Source organism: Pieris napi, chromosome 8, assembly GCF_905475465.1.
Source record: "Pieris napi chromosome 8, ilPieNapi1.2, whole genome shotgun sequence".
Lineage (NCBI taxonomy): Eukaryota > Metazoa > Arthropoda > Insecta > Lepidoptera > Pieridae > Pieris > Pieris napi.
In genome coordinates this window covers 7323889-7343993 of record NC_062241.1, presented here as the reverse complement: position 1 = coordinate 7343993, position 20105 = coordinate 7323889, and the positions used below count along the sequence as shown (strand labels likewise).

The following is a 20105-nucleotide window of genomic DNA, read 5'->3' as shown; positions in this document are numbered from 1 at the left end:
GACTGCGATGTCAATCTATAATATACGCATTAAAAAGACACGAAGGCGGAGATTGCAATAAAACTAAAAAAAAATAACTTACACAGTTTTTAAAGAACACAGCAATTAATTATCAAAAATGACTCGATAATTAATGTGGTTTTCAACACGCTATCGAATGACAATATAAGAACGATTACGATACTAATAACAGTGCGGGATGCGCGTGCGCACAAGTGCCATATTTCGTAATGAAAACGACAACTTGATGTGCCATAATATCGGCCATCTTGCAGATTGTTTGCGCAAGCGACATCAAAGATTGGCGGTGCGTTTAATGTACCGGTTACAATATTATAATTTTTTAAATTGCTATATTAATCATGCGACTACGTTATCTACATGCGAGAATATAAATGTCTATGGTTACGAGATGTCAAGCGATTCTTAACCTATTTAAGTAATAATAGTGGTATTAATAGATAAATTATTTTTCCAAACAAATATTAAAAAAGATATACTTAGGAAGGATTTGGCGTTTCAAATAACGTGTCAAACATTTTTCAACAGACAAGTAAGCTAGAAAAATGTTTTAAACATTATTAAATGAAAGTGAAAGTAAAACCATTCTGACGTGTTTTATTATTGAAAAATGGAAACTTACTAAGCGTGGGCCCGCTGTCTGCTCTTCGCAACTTTACAGTAGCTAAAGTTCAACGCGTTCTGTCAGTTTAATAGATAATATTGTTTTTATTTTATTAGAGGACTACACAAAAAACGTGGTCAGCGAGAAACTCGTATCGTTTCCGTTCGCTTTAATTATTTAGTGGTTTAAAGTTCCCAACATCGACCTTGCCATAGTTTTTGATTAAACAATTATCAAATCCAAGCAAGTTCGTAAGGAATATGAGGTCACATGTAGGTGTATACATATACGTTTCATAACATGGCATTCATGGTTTAATTATTGGTAAATGTGTATATTTAATAAATGGAAATTGTATGGCATTGGATTTATGGTACAATTTTACGCCTCAATATTGCAATAAAAATAGATTTTAATAGCCCTAATAATTTTATTAACTAAATTAATTAAGTTAATGAAAGGTTAAGCAATATTTTGAAGAACCAGTCTAGGCCTTGTTTAATTGTTCAAATTTGTGCTTCATAAGTTTTAGCATAACTTTAAGTTTATAATTAGTTTTAGCTTTGCTTACACTAAATCTGTTAGATTACTTCTGTATTTTATCTACATAGAACACATAGAAAAATAGAATGTTTGTTAGACATACGCTTAATTTTTTTTTATATATTCTGCACTAACTGTATCTATTATATTATTAAGTTATTCCTAACGTAAAAAAACACAATGTTATATTGTTTTAGGGGAAAATAGCCTGAAAAATATTATAATAATTTTTTACTCAAGTTCAGTACAAACAAATTGTATTATTTTTATTACAAGATAAATTCAAGTGAAGCAGGTTAATGGTTATATTGAAGAGGTTTTCTAATTTGAATTTCCATTAAAGGAAGATTAGACGATCCCAACGAAGGTAAAAGGTAAATTTAATAATAATATAAACCGTGAACCTAAGAAACAAAGCGTAATAAATAAAGCTACTTCATACACAGTTTATTTAAAATACAATTTATTATTTACATTTTGACGTAGCGAACAGCGTGTGTAACGGAAGGTGACAAGCTTCAGACAGGAAATAGAAAATTATTACTGAAAGTCCCATTAATCTCTGGTTTTATTGTTTCGTTGTTTATTTTTCCAACTCGCAGAAATCTTTTTTTTTTTCTTATGTTCTCTGATTTCACGAAGGCGACTGGATAATTATTTCTTTGTAAGAATAATGATTTGTAATCCTTAGGTGACGGAATTTTTGAACGCAATTTGATCTCGTCGATGGATAACGTCTTTAGTGCATTTTGTAGACAGTTATAGTTTTTTAAAGGGAGTATATATCAAGCGATTTTAGTTGTTAACAAGCAACTTTTTTGGACTTAATAAACAATATTTGAGGCAGAAACACCTTGCTTTTTGACCTTGACATTTGTTACCTGAGCGTAAGTTCTTGAACAACTGGAACGTTTCGTTTTCTAATCACAATTTCAATGGAAAAGTTTTATTTCACAAAAGTTTTGAAGAATATTCCATCGTACGTTAGTGTCGGGGCCGTTGTTACGTGCATTGTTACTTATTTCAAAGGTTATATGTGAATTTTAAAAATAATGAATGCGTCTAGTGCATTTTAAGGACCGTAAAGTTAATTTAAGAGAATAATTTCCTAAGTCTTACAACGCTCAGTTTAATAGAGCTTTAAGACCTAAACCGACAAAGTTGCATAGATCGAAAATTACTATCGCGGGAAATAGAATACATATTATATTACCCAGCTTTATCTTTGTGACATATTGCGGCAATAAAATATATTATTGGGTGATAAGTTAACTGTATATTGAAATTTCGTGAAATCTTAGAACAGTATAGTAAAAGTTCAACCCAGTTTATAGATGTTATCGTCAAAACGATGATAGACCTTTCGTAAGACTTTATCACCAAGCGAGCGGCTTGATCCCTTGGCGTTGCGTAGAGACGAGATGTTCGGACCTGCAGCTGAGTTTCATCATCGGACGTCGAGGCAGATTACGAATTACCACTCGTATTACCTCGATGTCCGTCGTTCCACATCTGAGCGTTTAACTTAAGGCAGTTTTTGCAGAGTACATCCACTATGTGGAACCTTCCTGAAGACTTCTTCTTCTATGTGAGAATATGAGGGTATATGGGCGGTGGCATCACTTAATATCAGATGAGCCTTCTGCCTGTTTACCCCCTATTATATAAAAAAGAAACCAAGATTGAGAGACACGTCTAAGAAAAGATTCCAGACTTGGAATTCATATGGAAGGCATAATACATATTATCTGTTCTCAATCCTATTGGGAAATGGGATTCTCTATTAAAGCGTTGATCATGTAATTTGAAATAAATAAATACAAGTTTTATCATCCTCGAACTAAATTCCTTTGTAACAATTTTAGTTCTAAATTTAAATGAATTCAGTGAAATAAACAAACCATGATTGTGACCATAGACAAGAGCATCCAATCTGAAGAAATCGCGATCATCAGCTGGTATACGCACTTGACATAACCGAAACATTTTGATGTCATCGACCCAAATACTTGTTACGGCACAACACTCGAACAGTGGGCCGATTGTGAATCAACGAGGAAGCGTGTTTTAAAACGATATAGGTCAACATTGAAATAGGGACGTGCGATCAAGCGTAATTTGTCGGTAATTGTACATCTGATTAGGGAAAAGCTTTTGAGTCAAAAACTGATTTTAGGTTAGTCTGTGAAGTTTTTTCATATTATCTTACTTTACGGAAGTCGTTGAGCATGGCTGAATGGCTTACCTGTAAATAAAGAATAGCATAAATTAAATGATACATTAACTTATAACTAAAACATATTTTGTAAAAAAATTATAATATTTAAATATAGTCATGCTTAATTGAAATAAAATTCGAAACTCAAATCCACCGATATCGATAAAACAGCACGCATCACTAAGTGACATTGCATCATAAGTTCAGCAAAGATTTAGACCGTGTTGCGTTGTTTTACCTAATTTTTCTCTGAGCTACTGTTCTTGTTTCTCATTGTTTACCTTACAATGTGTCCGCGTTACGGCCAGAGGCGGAGAAAATTATCATTTTAATGGTTTACTTTTCGTACTTAGTTTCATTTTGTCTGCGAGATTAAACTTTACTATTTCAGTAATTAGAAGAAATTTTCCATTATTCATAAGGCATAAATAATTGCATAATTTGCTATTTCGTCTCTTTCTACCAAATTGTGTTTACGCTGTGATGAAAAAAGGCAAATGAGTACTTTCGTTGGAAGAAAGCAATTAGACTGATTTAGTTCAGTATGAAGAACTATAAATAATCGTAAAATCAAACGTAAATATTACATTGAAAACACTGTAGAGTATTGTGAGAATCATAGCAGATGGCGCTTCTTTTCAAGTTTTACTAATTATATATCAGTATAAAATTATTTCAAAATATAATAAAAAAGTAAAAATCTTCAATTGGTCATAAGTCCTAAGTGAAACCTGTAAAAATATATGGACACTGTATATTTCGTTTCAATAAATATATAAAAATATGTATGACTTGTGATTTTCAGATAGTTTTCTTTAGAATACTTAAGAACTGTGAACCCACTAATTGTTATAATTTATATATTGCCTAAATATTCAGAAAGATAAATTGGTATAAATACGGAGTAATCATAAACGGCGAAAGATTGAACCACTTAAGGTTTGCAGACGATCTGATTTTATTTGCCTTAAAACGGACTGAACTGGAGAGGATGGTCACAGACCTTGACTCGGAAAGCAAGATTGTCGGTCTCAGAATGAATGCCGAGAAAACTAAAGTAATGACCAATTCCAGAAAGGAAATAATACTTTTAAATAACAGTATTATTGAATACGTAGCTGAATACTCGTACCTCGGTCTGACAGGAGGGGCACATTGCAAGAGGAACACCAAAGTGGAGCAAAAAAGTACTAAACTGGTGCCGACCTTGAGCACAGGACGCCTTGGGGACAGCAAATGATAAAGAGGGAGACAAATTAGAAGGTGGATAGATCGAATTAAAGAAACGGCAGTTGGTAATGGCAGAGTGAGGCACAGTGCAGAGAGGAATGGTGGGATTTGGAGGATATCTTTGCCAAAAAAGGGCACACAGATACCTAAAAGATGATTGAAATAGTAACGTGTTCAAATGTAAAAGTATGTGAATTAAAGTTAAATGAAAAGTATCTATTATTATTATTTATATATTGCCATAAGTAGTAGGTCCCGCCCGCCCCAACCTATAAAGAACGGACGAAACATCTCCAAAAAATATACAAAAATCCTATCTAAAACAACTAACTGTGATAGAATAATATACAATTGATCGCATTGTGGTGGGAATCAAACGTGGACTAGAGTTTCTGCCATAAATCCCAAGTACATCATCTACATAACTATTTTTAATATCTCCAGCGGATGGCATAAGCTTTCTCCCGGCACATCCGCTATTACGACGCATCTGATCCCAATGAGTGAATCTATTTTATATCTGTGACGTCATCACTTACATGTGTTCTTTAATGTATATAGTATTATGATTTTCAGACTATTACTTACGTGGTAGAAAGCAAGTCCTTGTCTCAATTTATTCCTATGCTCATTATTCAACAAAAAGAACTGATATCGCTTCTTGCACTGTCGATAACCCGATAACATTATTCGGGCAAGAAGTTTGTAACTCCCTAATGTTATGATGGTAATTCCCGCAGAATATAACATTGTTTTATTGCATAATAAAGCATTTATATTGTCTAAATAGATGAGCAGCTTTATGATAGTGATCTGTATATGATATAAAGTAGATAAAATACCCACGAAACCTTGCTATGTCTAAACAGCAGCCAAGTAAAATTTAGCAATCTTCGTTCTTTCGTAAGTTACAAAACTATATAGATTTTTTGTAATTTAGGATCCAATATTCGAAACTAAGAAATGTTTATTCAGCCATTAAAAATTTATGTACAAGAAGGACATAACTCTATATAATATTCTGTTTGCCTGTTCTGTGGTATAATGTGCTCATAAACCGGAGGCTCTATATTCCGACGCAACAATAATTGTTCCAGTTTAGTCTTCTGTGCTTCCGAAGTAAATTACTGCGACCAAAAAACTCCTTAATAAATGTTATTATCAATAAAACACATCTCTTCCCATTATTTTAATTTTTAAGCGGCGGTGACGTAACCATTCTTATAAACACATGTGCATTCCACGCTAAACAAACAGTGCTTATTTAACTTGTAAATGTTTAAATGCCAATGCTAGAAGAAGGTATTCTATGGGACATTTGCTGTAATGTTTGGAATATTATTTTTACGTGTTCCAAACAAAGTCACAAAACAATCAGGAATTAGACATATTAAGACAGCGCTATGTATGAATCCCGTGTGTCAAAATAGTGATGGGTTTTGACATACAGGAGTGGCACGTGCTTAGTCCGCACTCTAAATTTTAAGGTTATCCTCTAATAATAATAATAATAGTAATAATAATATGAGCCTTTATTCAAATAGAAAATTTTACATAATTTTAATCTTAAACTATTGTCTCTAGTGAGTCGGTGACACCGACAACCCATCTGTTTGCCCAATTTTGGCAAAAGCCTCCTCCATTTCTTTCCACTCTCCTCTCTTCTGAGCTTTCCTTGTCCATTTCCCAGTTACGGATTTTATTTCGTCTTCCCACCTTGAAAACTGTCTATCTCGTTTTCTGCTCTTATTTCTTGGGTACCAATATATGATCTTTTTGTTCCACTTTTCTATACCTCTTATTATATGACCATTTCCATTTCAATATCCTCGTTGTGACATCTTCAATTTTGGTGTAGTTTCTTATGATTTTATTATAAATTCTATCGGACTTCCTGATATTTAGCATGCTTCTTTCGATCGCCGTCTGGCATGTCTTCAGTTTCCTGGTTTGCACTTTAGTAAAGGTTATCCTCTAACAAACACTAAATCAGTCTCATTGCAATATTAAAACAAAAGTACTCACTGGGCGCTTTTTATCACATTGTGGTTATACTGTGATGATAAGAGATGAGTCGGTACTATAGTTAAAACAAACTAAACGAAGATTATTAAATTTAACTTTTACGTTTATATAATTTAAACGATAACTGCTACGTCTACAAAGGTACTTACTTTATCATATATTACAAAACTGCTTATACTATTAGCGTCAGCTTCAAAGAAGAAAATATAATCATATTAAAAATTAACCTTGATGCAATTATTATTGAACAAAGGTTACTACAAATGTTATTTTCCCTTGACAGATTTTCTAGACAAATATTTGACCATGTGACATTTTCTACATAGAACTGAATAATAATGTTATCATCGTGTGTGGCTATGCACTATTTGTATCAAATGTTATGAGAATCTTTGTATTAACATAATATTACCTCAATGCGTTATTTGAAACGTTCACTTTCTACATTCACCTGACTTGAATGATAAGTTATGTAAAAATATATCTGTCCTATAAACAGATCGTTTTACCAAGGTATACATATAGCTATAATATAACGGTATATATAAGCTAATTTGTAATAATTTGACCCGTTTACAGTAGGACGAGAGACAAAAATAATTACAGAATGGCAACCACGCGATTTAAAAAGGAAAAGAGGAAGACAGAGCAAGAGATGAGCAGACGATATAAAGAGAATAGGAGGCACAACTTGGACAAGAAGAGAAAATATCAGAAAAGAATGGAGACCGCTGGAAGAGGCCTATGTGTCACAGGACACGCTGACTACCTAAAACGGGTCGAGTGATCTAATACGTCACTTAAGTTTTATTTATGTATTAGAATTAAGTGTTTTTTTTTTAATGTAACTTAAATAAGTGTTATTATATTGTACGGGGTGTCAGAAATAAAGGCTTAATAATAATAATAAAACAGTAGGTCAACCCTAAGGTTGTGCGTTTGAACCCCAGCTGTGCATAAATGGATATCTTATGAGTTATGTTTGTGAAGAAAAACATGATTGCAGGTCATCACTTAGGGTGACATTCACTACTGACAAGAGTCAAGAGTGAGCGCTAAGCATGACTTCTGTATGTCAAATCTGTGCGTCAAATCCAACCAATTCGCTTGAAAAGGCGAATTATTAAGGAAACTTTTTGAACGTGTTTGATTTATGCGTTAAAATAGCATCAGTTAATGGTAATTCATGCTTATTCTATTCTCTCATATGGCATACTAAAATTAATTGACTCATTAACTCATAATAATTGTGGCCTTCAAATTACTATCGTGACTTCATCGTTTTAATGCAACACATATTCTTAAAACTACGTTGAGCTACTCTCTGGGTTACATTTCATTTATTTTATACACAATTAATAATTTATAGGTTTAAATTGACAACTAAACATTTTAAACCTATTTTTCAATATGTTTATGGCTAATGAATACTGTTACATTCTATTTTATGGTAAAATGTCGTGATGGTGAGTAATCAAAAAATTTAATTGACCTGATCTGTCCTTGGAAAGAGAAAACTAATTCATTGTCACTAACATGCTATGGTGAAAATCATGCAGAATGAATATTACGTAATCATACATTTATATAAAAACTACGGTATTATCATCATTGTACGTTTTTATTAAGGCCAATTTATAATTCTATTTGTTCTTGAAAATTAATTATTTTAGCGGTTGATTTACTATATTTCAAACATTAAATTAGAGTTTATTTAAATTAAACAGTACATAATAACCACACTCATTATTCAAATTGTCACAACAAAAAATTGTACGCGACTCACATTCGAACATTGAAGTACTAAATACCTCTTCAATTCTTTTATGAGAAACATTTGAATTGCAAATACATAAGTGTACTTAACTACTTGTAAGGTTAATAGACTTGTTTTGAATAACAAAATGTTCAGCTAAAGAAGCCACGAAGGCTTGGTGACACATGGCGTAAATCGGTTTGGTTTCGACTGACGGCTCTTAATTTCTTTATAATATAAAAGAATGATGACAACCACATCCCATGGACTTCCAAACATAAGTGGGTACGTTGCCTTTTTTTGGCCTTAAGGGCCTTTACAGCTCAGCTCAGGGTACGTTGCTGACCTTGCGGCTCTTAAGAAGCAGGTTGTATCTCTTTAGAAACATTTCCGCTGCCATTCCAAATGCATTGTAAAAAAATATTATTAGCATAACAAAATAAAACCATTCATAAACCAAATACTATGTAGGCTGTATTAACATAACATTAGAATGTCATGAATCAACACCAGCCAAAATGCGGTAAACATCTCTATTTTATAAGTTCATACGAATAATGATTTATATAGTGTACAGTTATAAAAACAACGCCTACGCACTCAGCTGATGCTTTACTAGAAATTCAAGGTTGAATACCGGAAAAAGGAATGTCGCGCTACAGGTTTTGTATTCGCACTCAAAGTTAACATAATATTATGTATTTAAAGAATAATCTGCATTTAAATGAACAACGTGACTGTGAAGTACTCGTTAAAATTGTATTGAATTTACCTTATTACAAATAGTTACAGTAAATTTAAAGTAATAAAAATCAATCTTGCTTATGTGTGTGGGCAGTGGGCAAGTTTTAGGTTCATGACTTTACACACTGATGATGTTCATTTATTTTTTAAGACTCCTAAAGGGCCCCAGAGGTTGCTTATTCGTTTAAGGGAATTGTTGAAGCTCAATTCCCCATTATACTTGTGATCTTAAAGTAAAATTTCAACGTAAACGCCACGTGAGAGGGTTTGATTACGTTGTCAGGGCCTCACAACCCAAGTGGGCCTCTAGTAATTTGGCAAGGCGTAATTTAAATTTCACCCACCAGAAATCCAAACCTATTTTATCCATGAGTCACTATGATCCGGTTAGGTTCACTATCAAACCCTACAAAAGCATCACCTGACTTGAAGGAAATGCTATCAGAATTTGAAGGGATTACCAAATGTGACATTTAACATACAGTTTCACTTTAACTGATGGAACGTTATATAATACGTGAATCATTTACCAGGCACTGCATATAAAGGCATTCATGACAGAACTTGGCTGACTTGAAGTCAAATTTAGTTTTACTCGTACACACACATAAACCCTTATTATTAACCTAATATTCTCTCTGGATTTGATTTTAAGTAAGAAGATATACTAATAAATGTCGAAACAAAGAGTAAACAAGAAGTAAACAGCAAGATGCTAGTGTACAATACCACCATAAAACCCATCTGGACTTACGGGATACAACTGTGGGGAACGGCCAGCAACAGTAACATAGATATCTTGGAGAGATTCCAGACCAAAGCTCTGAGAACAATGTTCGGCATCCCTCATTGTAGTAACAGGTACATATACCTCGACCTCGGCCTAAAAACAGTTCGACAGGAAATAGCTCAAAACAGCCTGATATACCAGGAGAAGCTGACCGCCCATGTAAACAAACTGGCACACGCTCTGAGCGGAGAAGGCGGTCTTCAGCATACCCGGCTAAAAAGAAGGGACGTACCAAGCCTATATAAAAGATTTACCTCTTGACATTAAGAGAGTCGTGTTAAAAGTTTCATACAAGTATGGCTCTTGAGGAAAACATGAACTGAGTAAAATCAAACAAACGAGTGGCTTATTGCTGGAAAGCAGATTGCCGTGAAGCAGATACAAAAAAAAAATTGTCGAAGAAAGCAGCAAGCTTCGCAAACTTAAAAGCTGAGATCAATACAATTTTGTTCTTAACCACTGCACAATGAGAACACACTTTTTAATTACAAGTAGCTTTTATAGCATATGCATATAACTAGGCCGTTAAAACTTTATGTCTTCTAGTTATACACTAATCAACATTCTTAGAAATATGTACAGGATATTATCGTATTTATTTCAATGTAATAAGGCCTATTTAAGATTGGGTATATTAATATGATTGCCTGCAATTTGTCGCTAGCCGTCGGCAATTGGACTATTAATGCGTAGAATGAAAAGTTTGTAGAACGATAATAAAATAAATTACAGATGATGATGTTGGTTTTATGGTAAACCGGATCATTTAATTATGACAAAAAGTTATCTTTATTTAGCGCTTGAAAGTATGACTCTCGCAAGAATTCATTCTAGACTGGTAATGGAAAAAAGTGGAGTTGTATGGTGGCGAAGTCCAATCCCAGTCCAAAGGGAAGAATTGAATTAGTCCAAGTTGCTACCATTACCGGGCAGTGCCATTTAAACAAGCATCCATTTACATCAAGCGTCATCTATCTATTCTGAAATATGAGGGAACGGCCAATCAACGAGGAAAAATCCTTTACCACCCGAGGTCTCTCCAAGTAGCCTGTGGTGTGGCTTTTGAGCTTCTAGAAGGAGTTGCGCTGGCTTAATTAAACCCCTTGGTTAGAATGCCTGGTGAACCCCAAAGGCCCACCTTAAGGGCGAGTGTAGGGCTGAGGTGGTTTTAGTGGGTGGGATCTCGCTACCCCCTAAATAGCAGAGGGATTTGAGTGTAGACCCAGCCCCACAGTCCCCGCGTCAAGCTCGACCTCCTTGGCGAGGGCCTGCGTAAGCGCATTTTCACCTCAATAAAAAAAAAGTTTAATTAAACAGCCAAACCTTCACGCAAAATGGACGAATGCTATCTAATTGCGCTTAACCCTTCAACCGTACCATTACCATACTATGACGGTAACTGTTCGGTTATAGAAATCGTCATATCTTAGAGGCAAAAATTTACGGCATTGACCGCACCAAGGTCACAAAATTGACAATAAAGAAAAACTATCAATGAATCAGACGCATGATCACATAATTGTAATTTAAAGAGTTCTATAATTGTATTCCATTAAAGTACGCAATGGCAATAATCTAAAACATTTTTTGCTATTAACGTTTAAACGTTTATTACATACAGGTGATGCGTCTGCCCTTTTATCCTGGGAACCCCACATATGGTTTAAATGTCATACAGGTGCAGTACAAACATGGGCATCCATTTACAGAAACTATCCATTTCTTTTAACTTCTCTTCTAAATACCAAGGCTTTGTCTTGTTTTTATTCGTGTCTCGTAGTATCTTAGCCTTTGAAACCCTCCTATGAAAAATTGCGGTTATGTAATTATTACCTTTATCACAATTTATATACATTCGAATGGTTATTAGATCGCATCTATAAAATATTTTTACAAGTGCTGTTTATCCCGAAATAATTTTTGTTTACCGGGAATCCCAACGTTGTGCAATACGCAATGTTATCATGTTGAATCATCCTTTTATTATAGACACTATTACGATACAACCCTATGCTACACTCTTTTTAGTTGATTTTATCAAATCTCAAATAAAACAGGAAACAATAGCTAATCATGCAACCATTAATTATAGCAAAGATCATTATTGGGCTGCTAACCTCGTGAATTTCATTTCATATCGAGTCATATTCATCAGGTTGGTTCGGTATTAAGGGATGTTACATACATCCCTTAATACCTCTTCTTGTTTACAATCCTCAAGGTATATGAGACAGCTGTTTAAGTACAGACGATAAATGATCAATAAGGTATAACGTCTTAAAACAAACACTCATTCACAAGAAGGAAATGCCATTTAATATCTTATTTATATCAACAATAAATACTTTTATCGGTACTAAGGTCCATTAAAACCAAATGAAGAAAACAATTAAGTGGTTAAGAGACTTAACGTCAGTGAGTCAGTTTGCGGTTTTGGTCTTCCGTTAGTTAATTAGGTTGTTAGAAGTAATTGCTAAATAAATTACATTCTGCTTGAAAATATTCTCTATTTTAAGTGCGTTCTCGTTTCCTATAATAGTCAAATAATTGATTTGATACCAATTTTACCAAAAAATTTACCCAAACCTAGAAAAATGAACTTTATTATAGGTACCCTGCCACGCTTGGCTATTGCACATTTTGATTGAATGGTTGAGAAATGAGAAACAAAACAAAGAATACATTTCATATAAGTTTAATTTTGCAATACTTGTGGAAAAAAATGATAAAAACAATCCTTATGCTATAATTAAATGCTTAAATTTCAGCTCGATCGGAGCAGAACTTTTTGAGTTTTTAAAGCGTACACAAACTAACATAACATTTATATATATATATATAGATTTGCCCAAAACTCACACAGCAACGCACTTGCAAGCCTTTTGTTAGTGTGTGTGTGTCCACGGCTGTATCATTAAATATCGGGTGAGCCTCTTTCCCGTTTTCCCCTGTTTAATAGGGTGACGAGCTACGGCTACTGCTAGAGAAGCAATAGATCCATAAGACGAGTAAACTGATAAATAAATAAAAAATATTACAAAAAATACATCAGAGGCGCTACAACTCTCTTTTAGGTCTGGGCCTCAGATTTCTGAATCTGTTTCATGATAATTTTTCAATATAATAGCAAGTAGTGCCTGACACACAACATCGACTTTTTAGGTATAAGGCAAGTGGGTTTCCTCACGATGATTTTCTTCGCCGTTCAAGCGAATGCTAAATGCGCACATAGAAAGTCCATTGGTGCACAGCCGGGGATCGAACCTACGACCTCAGGGATGAGAGTCGCACGCTGATGCCACTAGGCCAACACAGTTCTACAATCAATTAATTTATACTCAGTCTTAATCATGTGGCTTACCACATTAAATTTTAGCTTTATATTTTACTATTCTTAAGTAAAATTTTCCATTTAATAATAATTGATCATCTCCTACATTTGATTCTGGAAAAGAATAATATTTTTGAATGAGTCATAATAATTCTTAGAAGGTACCGGGAAACAAATGAAGTCCATATAAGCATGGAATTATACATTCGGCTTTTTTGTGAAAACATTATACGCATCTTAAGTAGGGAAAAATCTTAATATAATATTACGTAAATATGTAAAACCAACTTTAATACAATGGGATAGAGTTGTAATTCAGATAAATTAAGTTTTATAAGATCAAGGCGATAATGATTTAGTTTTTGCGCGGATCTTGACTTGATAATGTTTATCTCACGAATTATAGATGATTTGAATATTTTAAAAACACAGTACAAGTTACGCCTCATAATCTTACCTTATACGGTTAAGAATTTTGCGTACGTAATTGTTACGATCACTTTTCCGAACAAATAATTTTTTGTGACTTTTCAAGGATAATCCTTACATATATGGTATACAGCAATTTTAAAAAAAAACTGTAAACAATTATGCTCATTCAGATATTTAAAAAAAAATAGAACACAAGAACAGAGTGTTTTCCCCTTAATAGAGATTAGACTTAAATTACTTATTAGTCTTAAGTTAGGCTAGATTGTAATGTTCCATGATGTCTTAGTAAAGACACATAAATAAAGACGTATAAAAAAATCAGATATGGCTGAAAGACAGGTGCGGATGGGGGACTTCATTTTCTATTATCTACGAATAAGGTTTAATTACACGTTTTAAACTAATAATAAAACACATTTTAAATTCTTGTTCTTTTCTTTATTTATTTAGTTATTAAGTTTACGACATCATACATAGTACTAAATCTACTGATTATTTTCCAAATTTTTCCATCTAAAATGTATGACAATTAAAGTAAACATAAGTTTTACAAAAAAATAGAAATTAAAAATTAAAACATATACAAGATAATATAAGCACACAATAAAATAAAATTATTAGAAATTTGTTGGTACTTAAAGCAGAAAAAAAGCAAAACAGCGAATTAGGTTCGAGAAAGGCACCCCACAATGCTTTCTCTAAAACCGATCAGCCCACTACCGAATATATCCAGCTCCGGATAAGCTGTGTTCAATGTGTTAAAAGTGTGAGAACTAGCGTTCAATTCGTCCACAACCATATTTTGTTATGAATAAAGTTTGTTCTTATTATTATTTGGTAAACGTTAATCAATTACAATTACATATCATCGCAGCTTTTACATTGCGATATAAAGAAGATTCGTCCGTAAGAAAGTCACATTCTTGGCGTTCCTCAACCTATAATTTCCAAAAACGGAGTAATAAAACAGATGAAATTGAGTATTCATTCACAAGGGAAAGTTTGGAAAGTCGAGCTGAATGCTCTTCCATCGTTTAAAAACACATATTTAGGTAATGTGTTAACAGTTTGTAATTGATTGTTCTTCTTAAGCCATTCATTTCTCGTGCAGACTTTTACAGATATATTTATATTTGTAAGAGCCGCCGTTGATATTACAATTGGGAGACATTCCCAGTCAATCAAAGCGCACTCATTTTTTATAAACATTTTCAGCAAGGCGTAGCTTTGGTAATCTACATCTATCTTTGACAATATTAGAACATTGCATGACAGTTTTACTAAGTACACAATATGCTATAAGCCAGAAGAGGGTGAGGTTGGCAAAAGTTTTAAAAAATATCAAAATTTATCGACTTACATAACAAAGGTTGACGATATTTGAGACTACAAATTAACATTAAAAAGTTTTTTATTTATAATTAAAAATAACATATTATATAGACCGAATGTGACAAAATGTACCGTAAGGCATTACGTTAAAAACATTAGTCATCTATAAAAACAATATTGCAAAATAAATTTTGCAAATCACAGATTTAGTCACGTAATGCGATGTTTGCAAGAAATGAGCAACTGAGTAGAAACTAATGATTTAATGACCACAGACGGATTTCTATAAGCGCCTTTTAAAAATGTTAACCAAAGTTAATCTGAAGTTATCTGATACAATTTTGACATACCGGAGTCATACTTAGCACTAAGTCTCGGATTAAAGGATCCGATGCTAGTAGCTCCTCCGATATGTTCGTATGTTGACAGGTGTGAACGTTAATTTGGACTAAGTACGTAGACTAATAAGGACTAAGACTTTGAACTCCAAAATCACTACCAAAATTCTAACCTGTATAATAAAGTTAATTCAGATACAACAAATAGTTTTGAGTCATATCAAAATTAACGCAGCTATTAAATATACATTTTAAAAATTAATAAAGTCATTTACTGTCAATTTAACTTTTAAAAGTTTCAACAACCCGGAGACAGGTTGAATGCAGTAACAGGAATGTTTTCATTAATTCCTGTTTGTAAATTAATAAGTATTACGAAATTCGACAGTTCAATGTCAAGCGTAACATTCATATTTAAATAAGCATGAATTTTGCTTTATGTAAATATTTAACACATTTAAGTTCGAAAGTGATGAACTTATGAAATGTGTCATAATAATTATCGCTATTTACGAAAATTGTGTTAAATAATAACAATCATAACAGTACCACTTAAAATGAGTTTGCCTATATTTTTGTGAAAATATTATTACACGTTAATAAACTATAAGAAATAATCGTTTTTGCTACAACTGCAACAATGATGAATTTATTAATGAATGGTATTTATAGGACAATAAACGTAATATTGTTATCTAAACAATAACACCAGTATCAACGCTTCAAGGTCGTGCATCACGAACAATTTTGAATAATTTGAATAAAACAAATGAGTCAAATAATGAGAATTAATCGTGATCTATTCAATCGTGAATTAATTAATTATGTATACAGTATACTACGTGTTTAAAGAAAAAAATGTATCGTAATAGTGTAGCTTTTAGTACATAACAATACAAAATATCGGTAGTTTATTATACTAAATATACCATTATATATATATATATATACCATTATATATATATTGATTCAAAGTGTAGTACACACTTTACACTTTGAAATCGATTTTCGTTTAGTTTTTATAATTTTCTTTTCTTTTCGTGCATGTTATTTTTGTCACATTAATAATTGTATTTTATTTTTCTTGTACCAATGTATGTGTTCCGAGCGTGTAGCAAGCTTTCATTAATAAATAAACTATAAACTACTAGCCGGTGTCTACCTAAAGCCTGATTCACGCTACACCGTGTCTCGACCGGGCCGTGCCCCGGCCGGGGCACGGTCTAACATTATTGATATACTTTTGTATGAAGTAATTCATGCCTGACCGTGGCTCGGCCGGGGCACGGCCGGGGCACGGCCGGGGCACGGCGTTGTAATGTCGGTGGGTATTGTTTCCCGGCTCCGGCACGGTCCGGCCCCGGCACGTCGTAACATGAACGTAGGCGCCCGGGCACCCAACGTCAAATCTTAGTGAGGTTGAATTTTTTCTATGTACGATAAATATGGCTTTTGAAATCTTGTAATTTTTTTGGTTAGATCTGGTTTTAATTTTTCAAGTAAATGAGTAAAGCATTCTTTAGATATTCTAAAATAACCATAAAACTTGCTCTCGTCGTATATTAATTCTTTGTAAAGTAAAGAAAATTCCCCTTCTGCTTCTCGCTTTCTCCAGGTTGGATGTACACCCGATCTTCTTTTAGTACTTTCGCTTCGTTTTTCTAATACTTCGTCATTGATGGCAATTGCAATAGCTGCCAATTCAAATTGTGAAAATTGCATAATTACTTAAGCGTCAAGTCTATCGACAGATGAAATCACTAGCTGACAAAAACAGATATAGTGGTGCAAGCACGTACGTGCGTACACCCAAACAGCCCGGTGTAACATGAATCAATGTCCAGGACGGCGCACGGTGGCCGTGTCCCGGCCGAGGCCCGGCCCGGTCGCGACACGGTGTAGCGTGAATCAGCCTTAATGCTTTTGAAAGGCTAAATTAGTCAAAAACAACCTTCACTATTAAGTAAAAACACAGGCGAATGTAATAAATATCTTAACAAAGTATTTTATTCAACTGTCGTAAATAACAGCAATAATTCAGTAAAAAACTATATTTTCTTACATTCGCAGAAGTCTTCATACAAAATGTTATATCTAAAATAATACCAATAAATTAGAACCACCTTGGCGAAATAAAAGTTAAATATAGATTTGCTATACGGTATCTAGACATCGTTATTATTTATCCTCTAGTAAATATGTTGGGTGTCAATAAAACACTTAGTTGGGTTACTGAAAAACTGAGGCGAGTACACACACATAGCAAATGTTAATTGGACACCGAATAATATTGTTACACATTTCAAGAATCACGCACCTAGCTCTAACAACACACTGTCGAAAATTAGTTAGTGAAATTTCAGATTGATATATAATCATATGATTAATTATAAACAATATTTTTTGAGACATGATCATACTTGAATCATTTAATCATGCTACATACGTATAATTTGTAAGGTACACTGCCACAGGGACCAAACTTTTTAAATTTGTTTAAATTTTCGTTTTAATAATTTTTATTATTACTTTGTAGGTTAAGAAAATGCTTTTGATATTCTCTCATTTTATTTTTTATTTTTTCTCTTTGATTATTATTATTTTGTGTGTTTATGAGTGTATGTTTTTGTTTGTAATAAATGTTATATCTATGTCTACGTCTATTTCTAAAAAAGGAAATGTTTATAATTGAGAAGCAAAGCTATTATAATTGAGATCTACTCTATATAAAAAAAATCTGAATATGTATTGTTAAAATTTGTATTATATTGTGTTACATACAATTCATAAATTTCACACTATTATATAATACTTCCTACATCTATGACACACGAGGACCATCGAATTTCGCACTTTCGAACGTAAAGTAAACATAATTAAATTGCGTTTCGCGTTAGGCCACGCTACTTTCCGTCTACAAACACTCGGGGAAGTGAAATCCACTGTACATATTCAGAATATTTTCACATACTTTGTCAAGTAGGATATTATGACTTAAAAAAATCCCGTAACCCATCGTAGGAATGTCACTTTGATGTTTGTTTTTAAATATGTGTACTTGAGAAGGATTAAAAGAAATTAAATTTGACACTGTTTTCTAGGATATTCAAATAAAATATTTTAGATTGGTTTAGTTTTATAAATGAGCAAGCGCACTTTAGAAACAAATAAAGTTTTATTACACTTTGTGTACCACAAAGAATGGTTCGGTGGCCGTCGATTCAGATTCATTCTAAAATCATAAGTCCTGAGTACAAACCTCGTTATAATGTCTCCTTACCAGGAAGAAAGACAGGATTTGGAGAAATGATGTTAATTATGAAAAAAAAAATTAGTTCAAAATTCTGAATTGAGGACGTAACTATTGACAAATATAATTAACAAAAAGTATATATCAAAATAAAAATGCATATCTCAACAATGACTAAACAAAAAAATGTCAGGATCGGCCGAGTAAAAAGATTTGGGAATATTATAAAAATAAAATTATGTATTTCGAACACTTTGTTTTAGGACTTTATTAAGAATCTTTTGCGTAATTTACGTAATGAGACTTAATTAACTAAGTTATGTAACTAACGAGAAGAATGAAAGATTTCACACGTAACAGATAAACGAATTTCACTATTTCGGAAACTTTCCTAGTCAAATTATCGCCTGCTAGGAAAACAATGCGGGCTCTGATCATTTATTTTCCCGCGGTTTCACCGTGTTTTGTTTACCTATCTATAATAGTATGTCATTTGTTTTTCTTATTATCATTTTCGCAATTTTTTGGAAACCAAACAAACTGCAGCTAATTGAAATGTTATTGTAGTGTTGTTATTAAATTATGAATATTGCAAAAAATGATCTCGTGATTTCGTATGCGTAACATTGTAAAAGTAATCATAGTTATGTAAGATGAAAAGGTTTATTTTATCAAATTTTAAAATAGGAAGCCTTGGTACAACTACGGTCACTTTCCTCTCATTCTCTTCTTGATCTAGGTCAGTAGAAGTCGAAAAGAGGACTCGGTTCGTTTACTTGTGATTGGCCTAATCCTATTAGCATCAGACCAATCGTAGTAGAGATCCTGTTAACTCAACTCACCTTTTCGCGTCTAGTTCGTAAGAATAAACCTATAAAAACATCTAATGACTGGTTTTCTTAATTACCTTACTTGACGGGGGATCGTATCTGATGTTACCACAGATTATCCTGGTGTAAAGTGTAAATTATTATCGAAATTACTCGCTATAATTTAAAAAGCAAACAGGTAACGTCATTACCATGAAGGTCGCTAGTAAAAACAAAAAGCCACAGATAATAAAACGGCAAATGAACCTGTTCTATGGAATCCAGTAGGTCGACCTTTGACAATGTCGGAGTGATACCGACATAGATTTACTGACTCACAGTCGAGTATTGTGGATAATAATGAAACAGTTGCTAACGATCGATTTTCGCGTTGAAGTTAAAATTCAAAATTCGAATTGTTTATATTTGAAAACTTACAAATATGGTCAAAAATAAACGGTTGATTTGAAATATTACCTTATGTTAATAATGTTTTGTTCCTAATTTGAAAAATAATTGTTGTCCTATAGAATCACAGATTATCTAGAAAAACTTTTATTCAAACTGAAACTCAAAATCAAAATAACTATTCATATAGCTAACAAAGTAGACTTATGAACGTCAGCAGAAAAGATGTTAAATTGATTCTAAATTTACATTTACTAGCAGTTCACAAGTATTT

The 20105-nt window shown here is 33.0% G+C and overlaps 1 protein-coding gene across 3 annotated transcripts in view; it reads right to left on the bottom strand.

Moving 5' to 3' along the window:
- Positions 1 to 20105, bottom strand: part of LOC125051523 (rho GTPase-activating protein 7) — a 205243-nt gene that overhangs the window by 148369 nt on the left and 36769 nt on the right. The window lies entirely within an intron of this gene.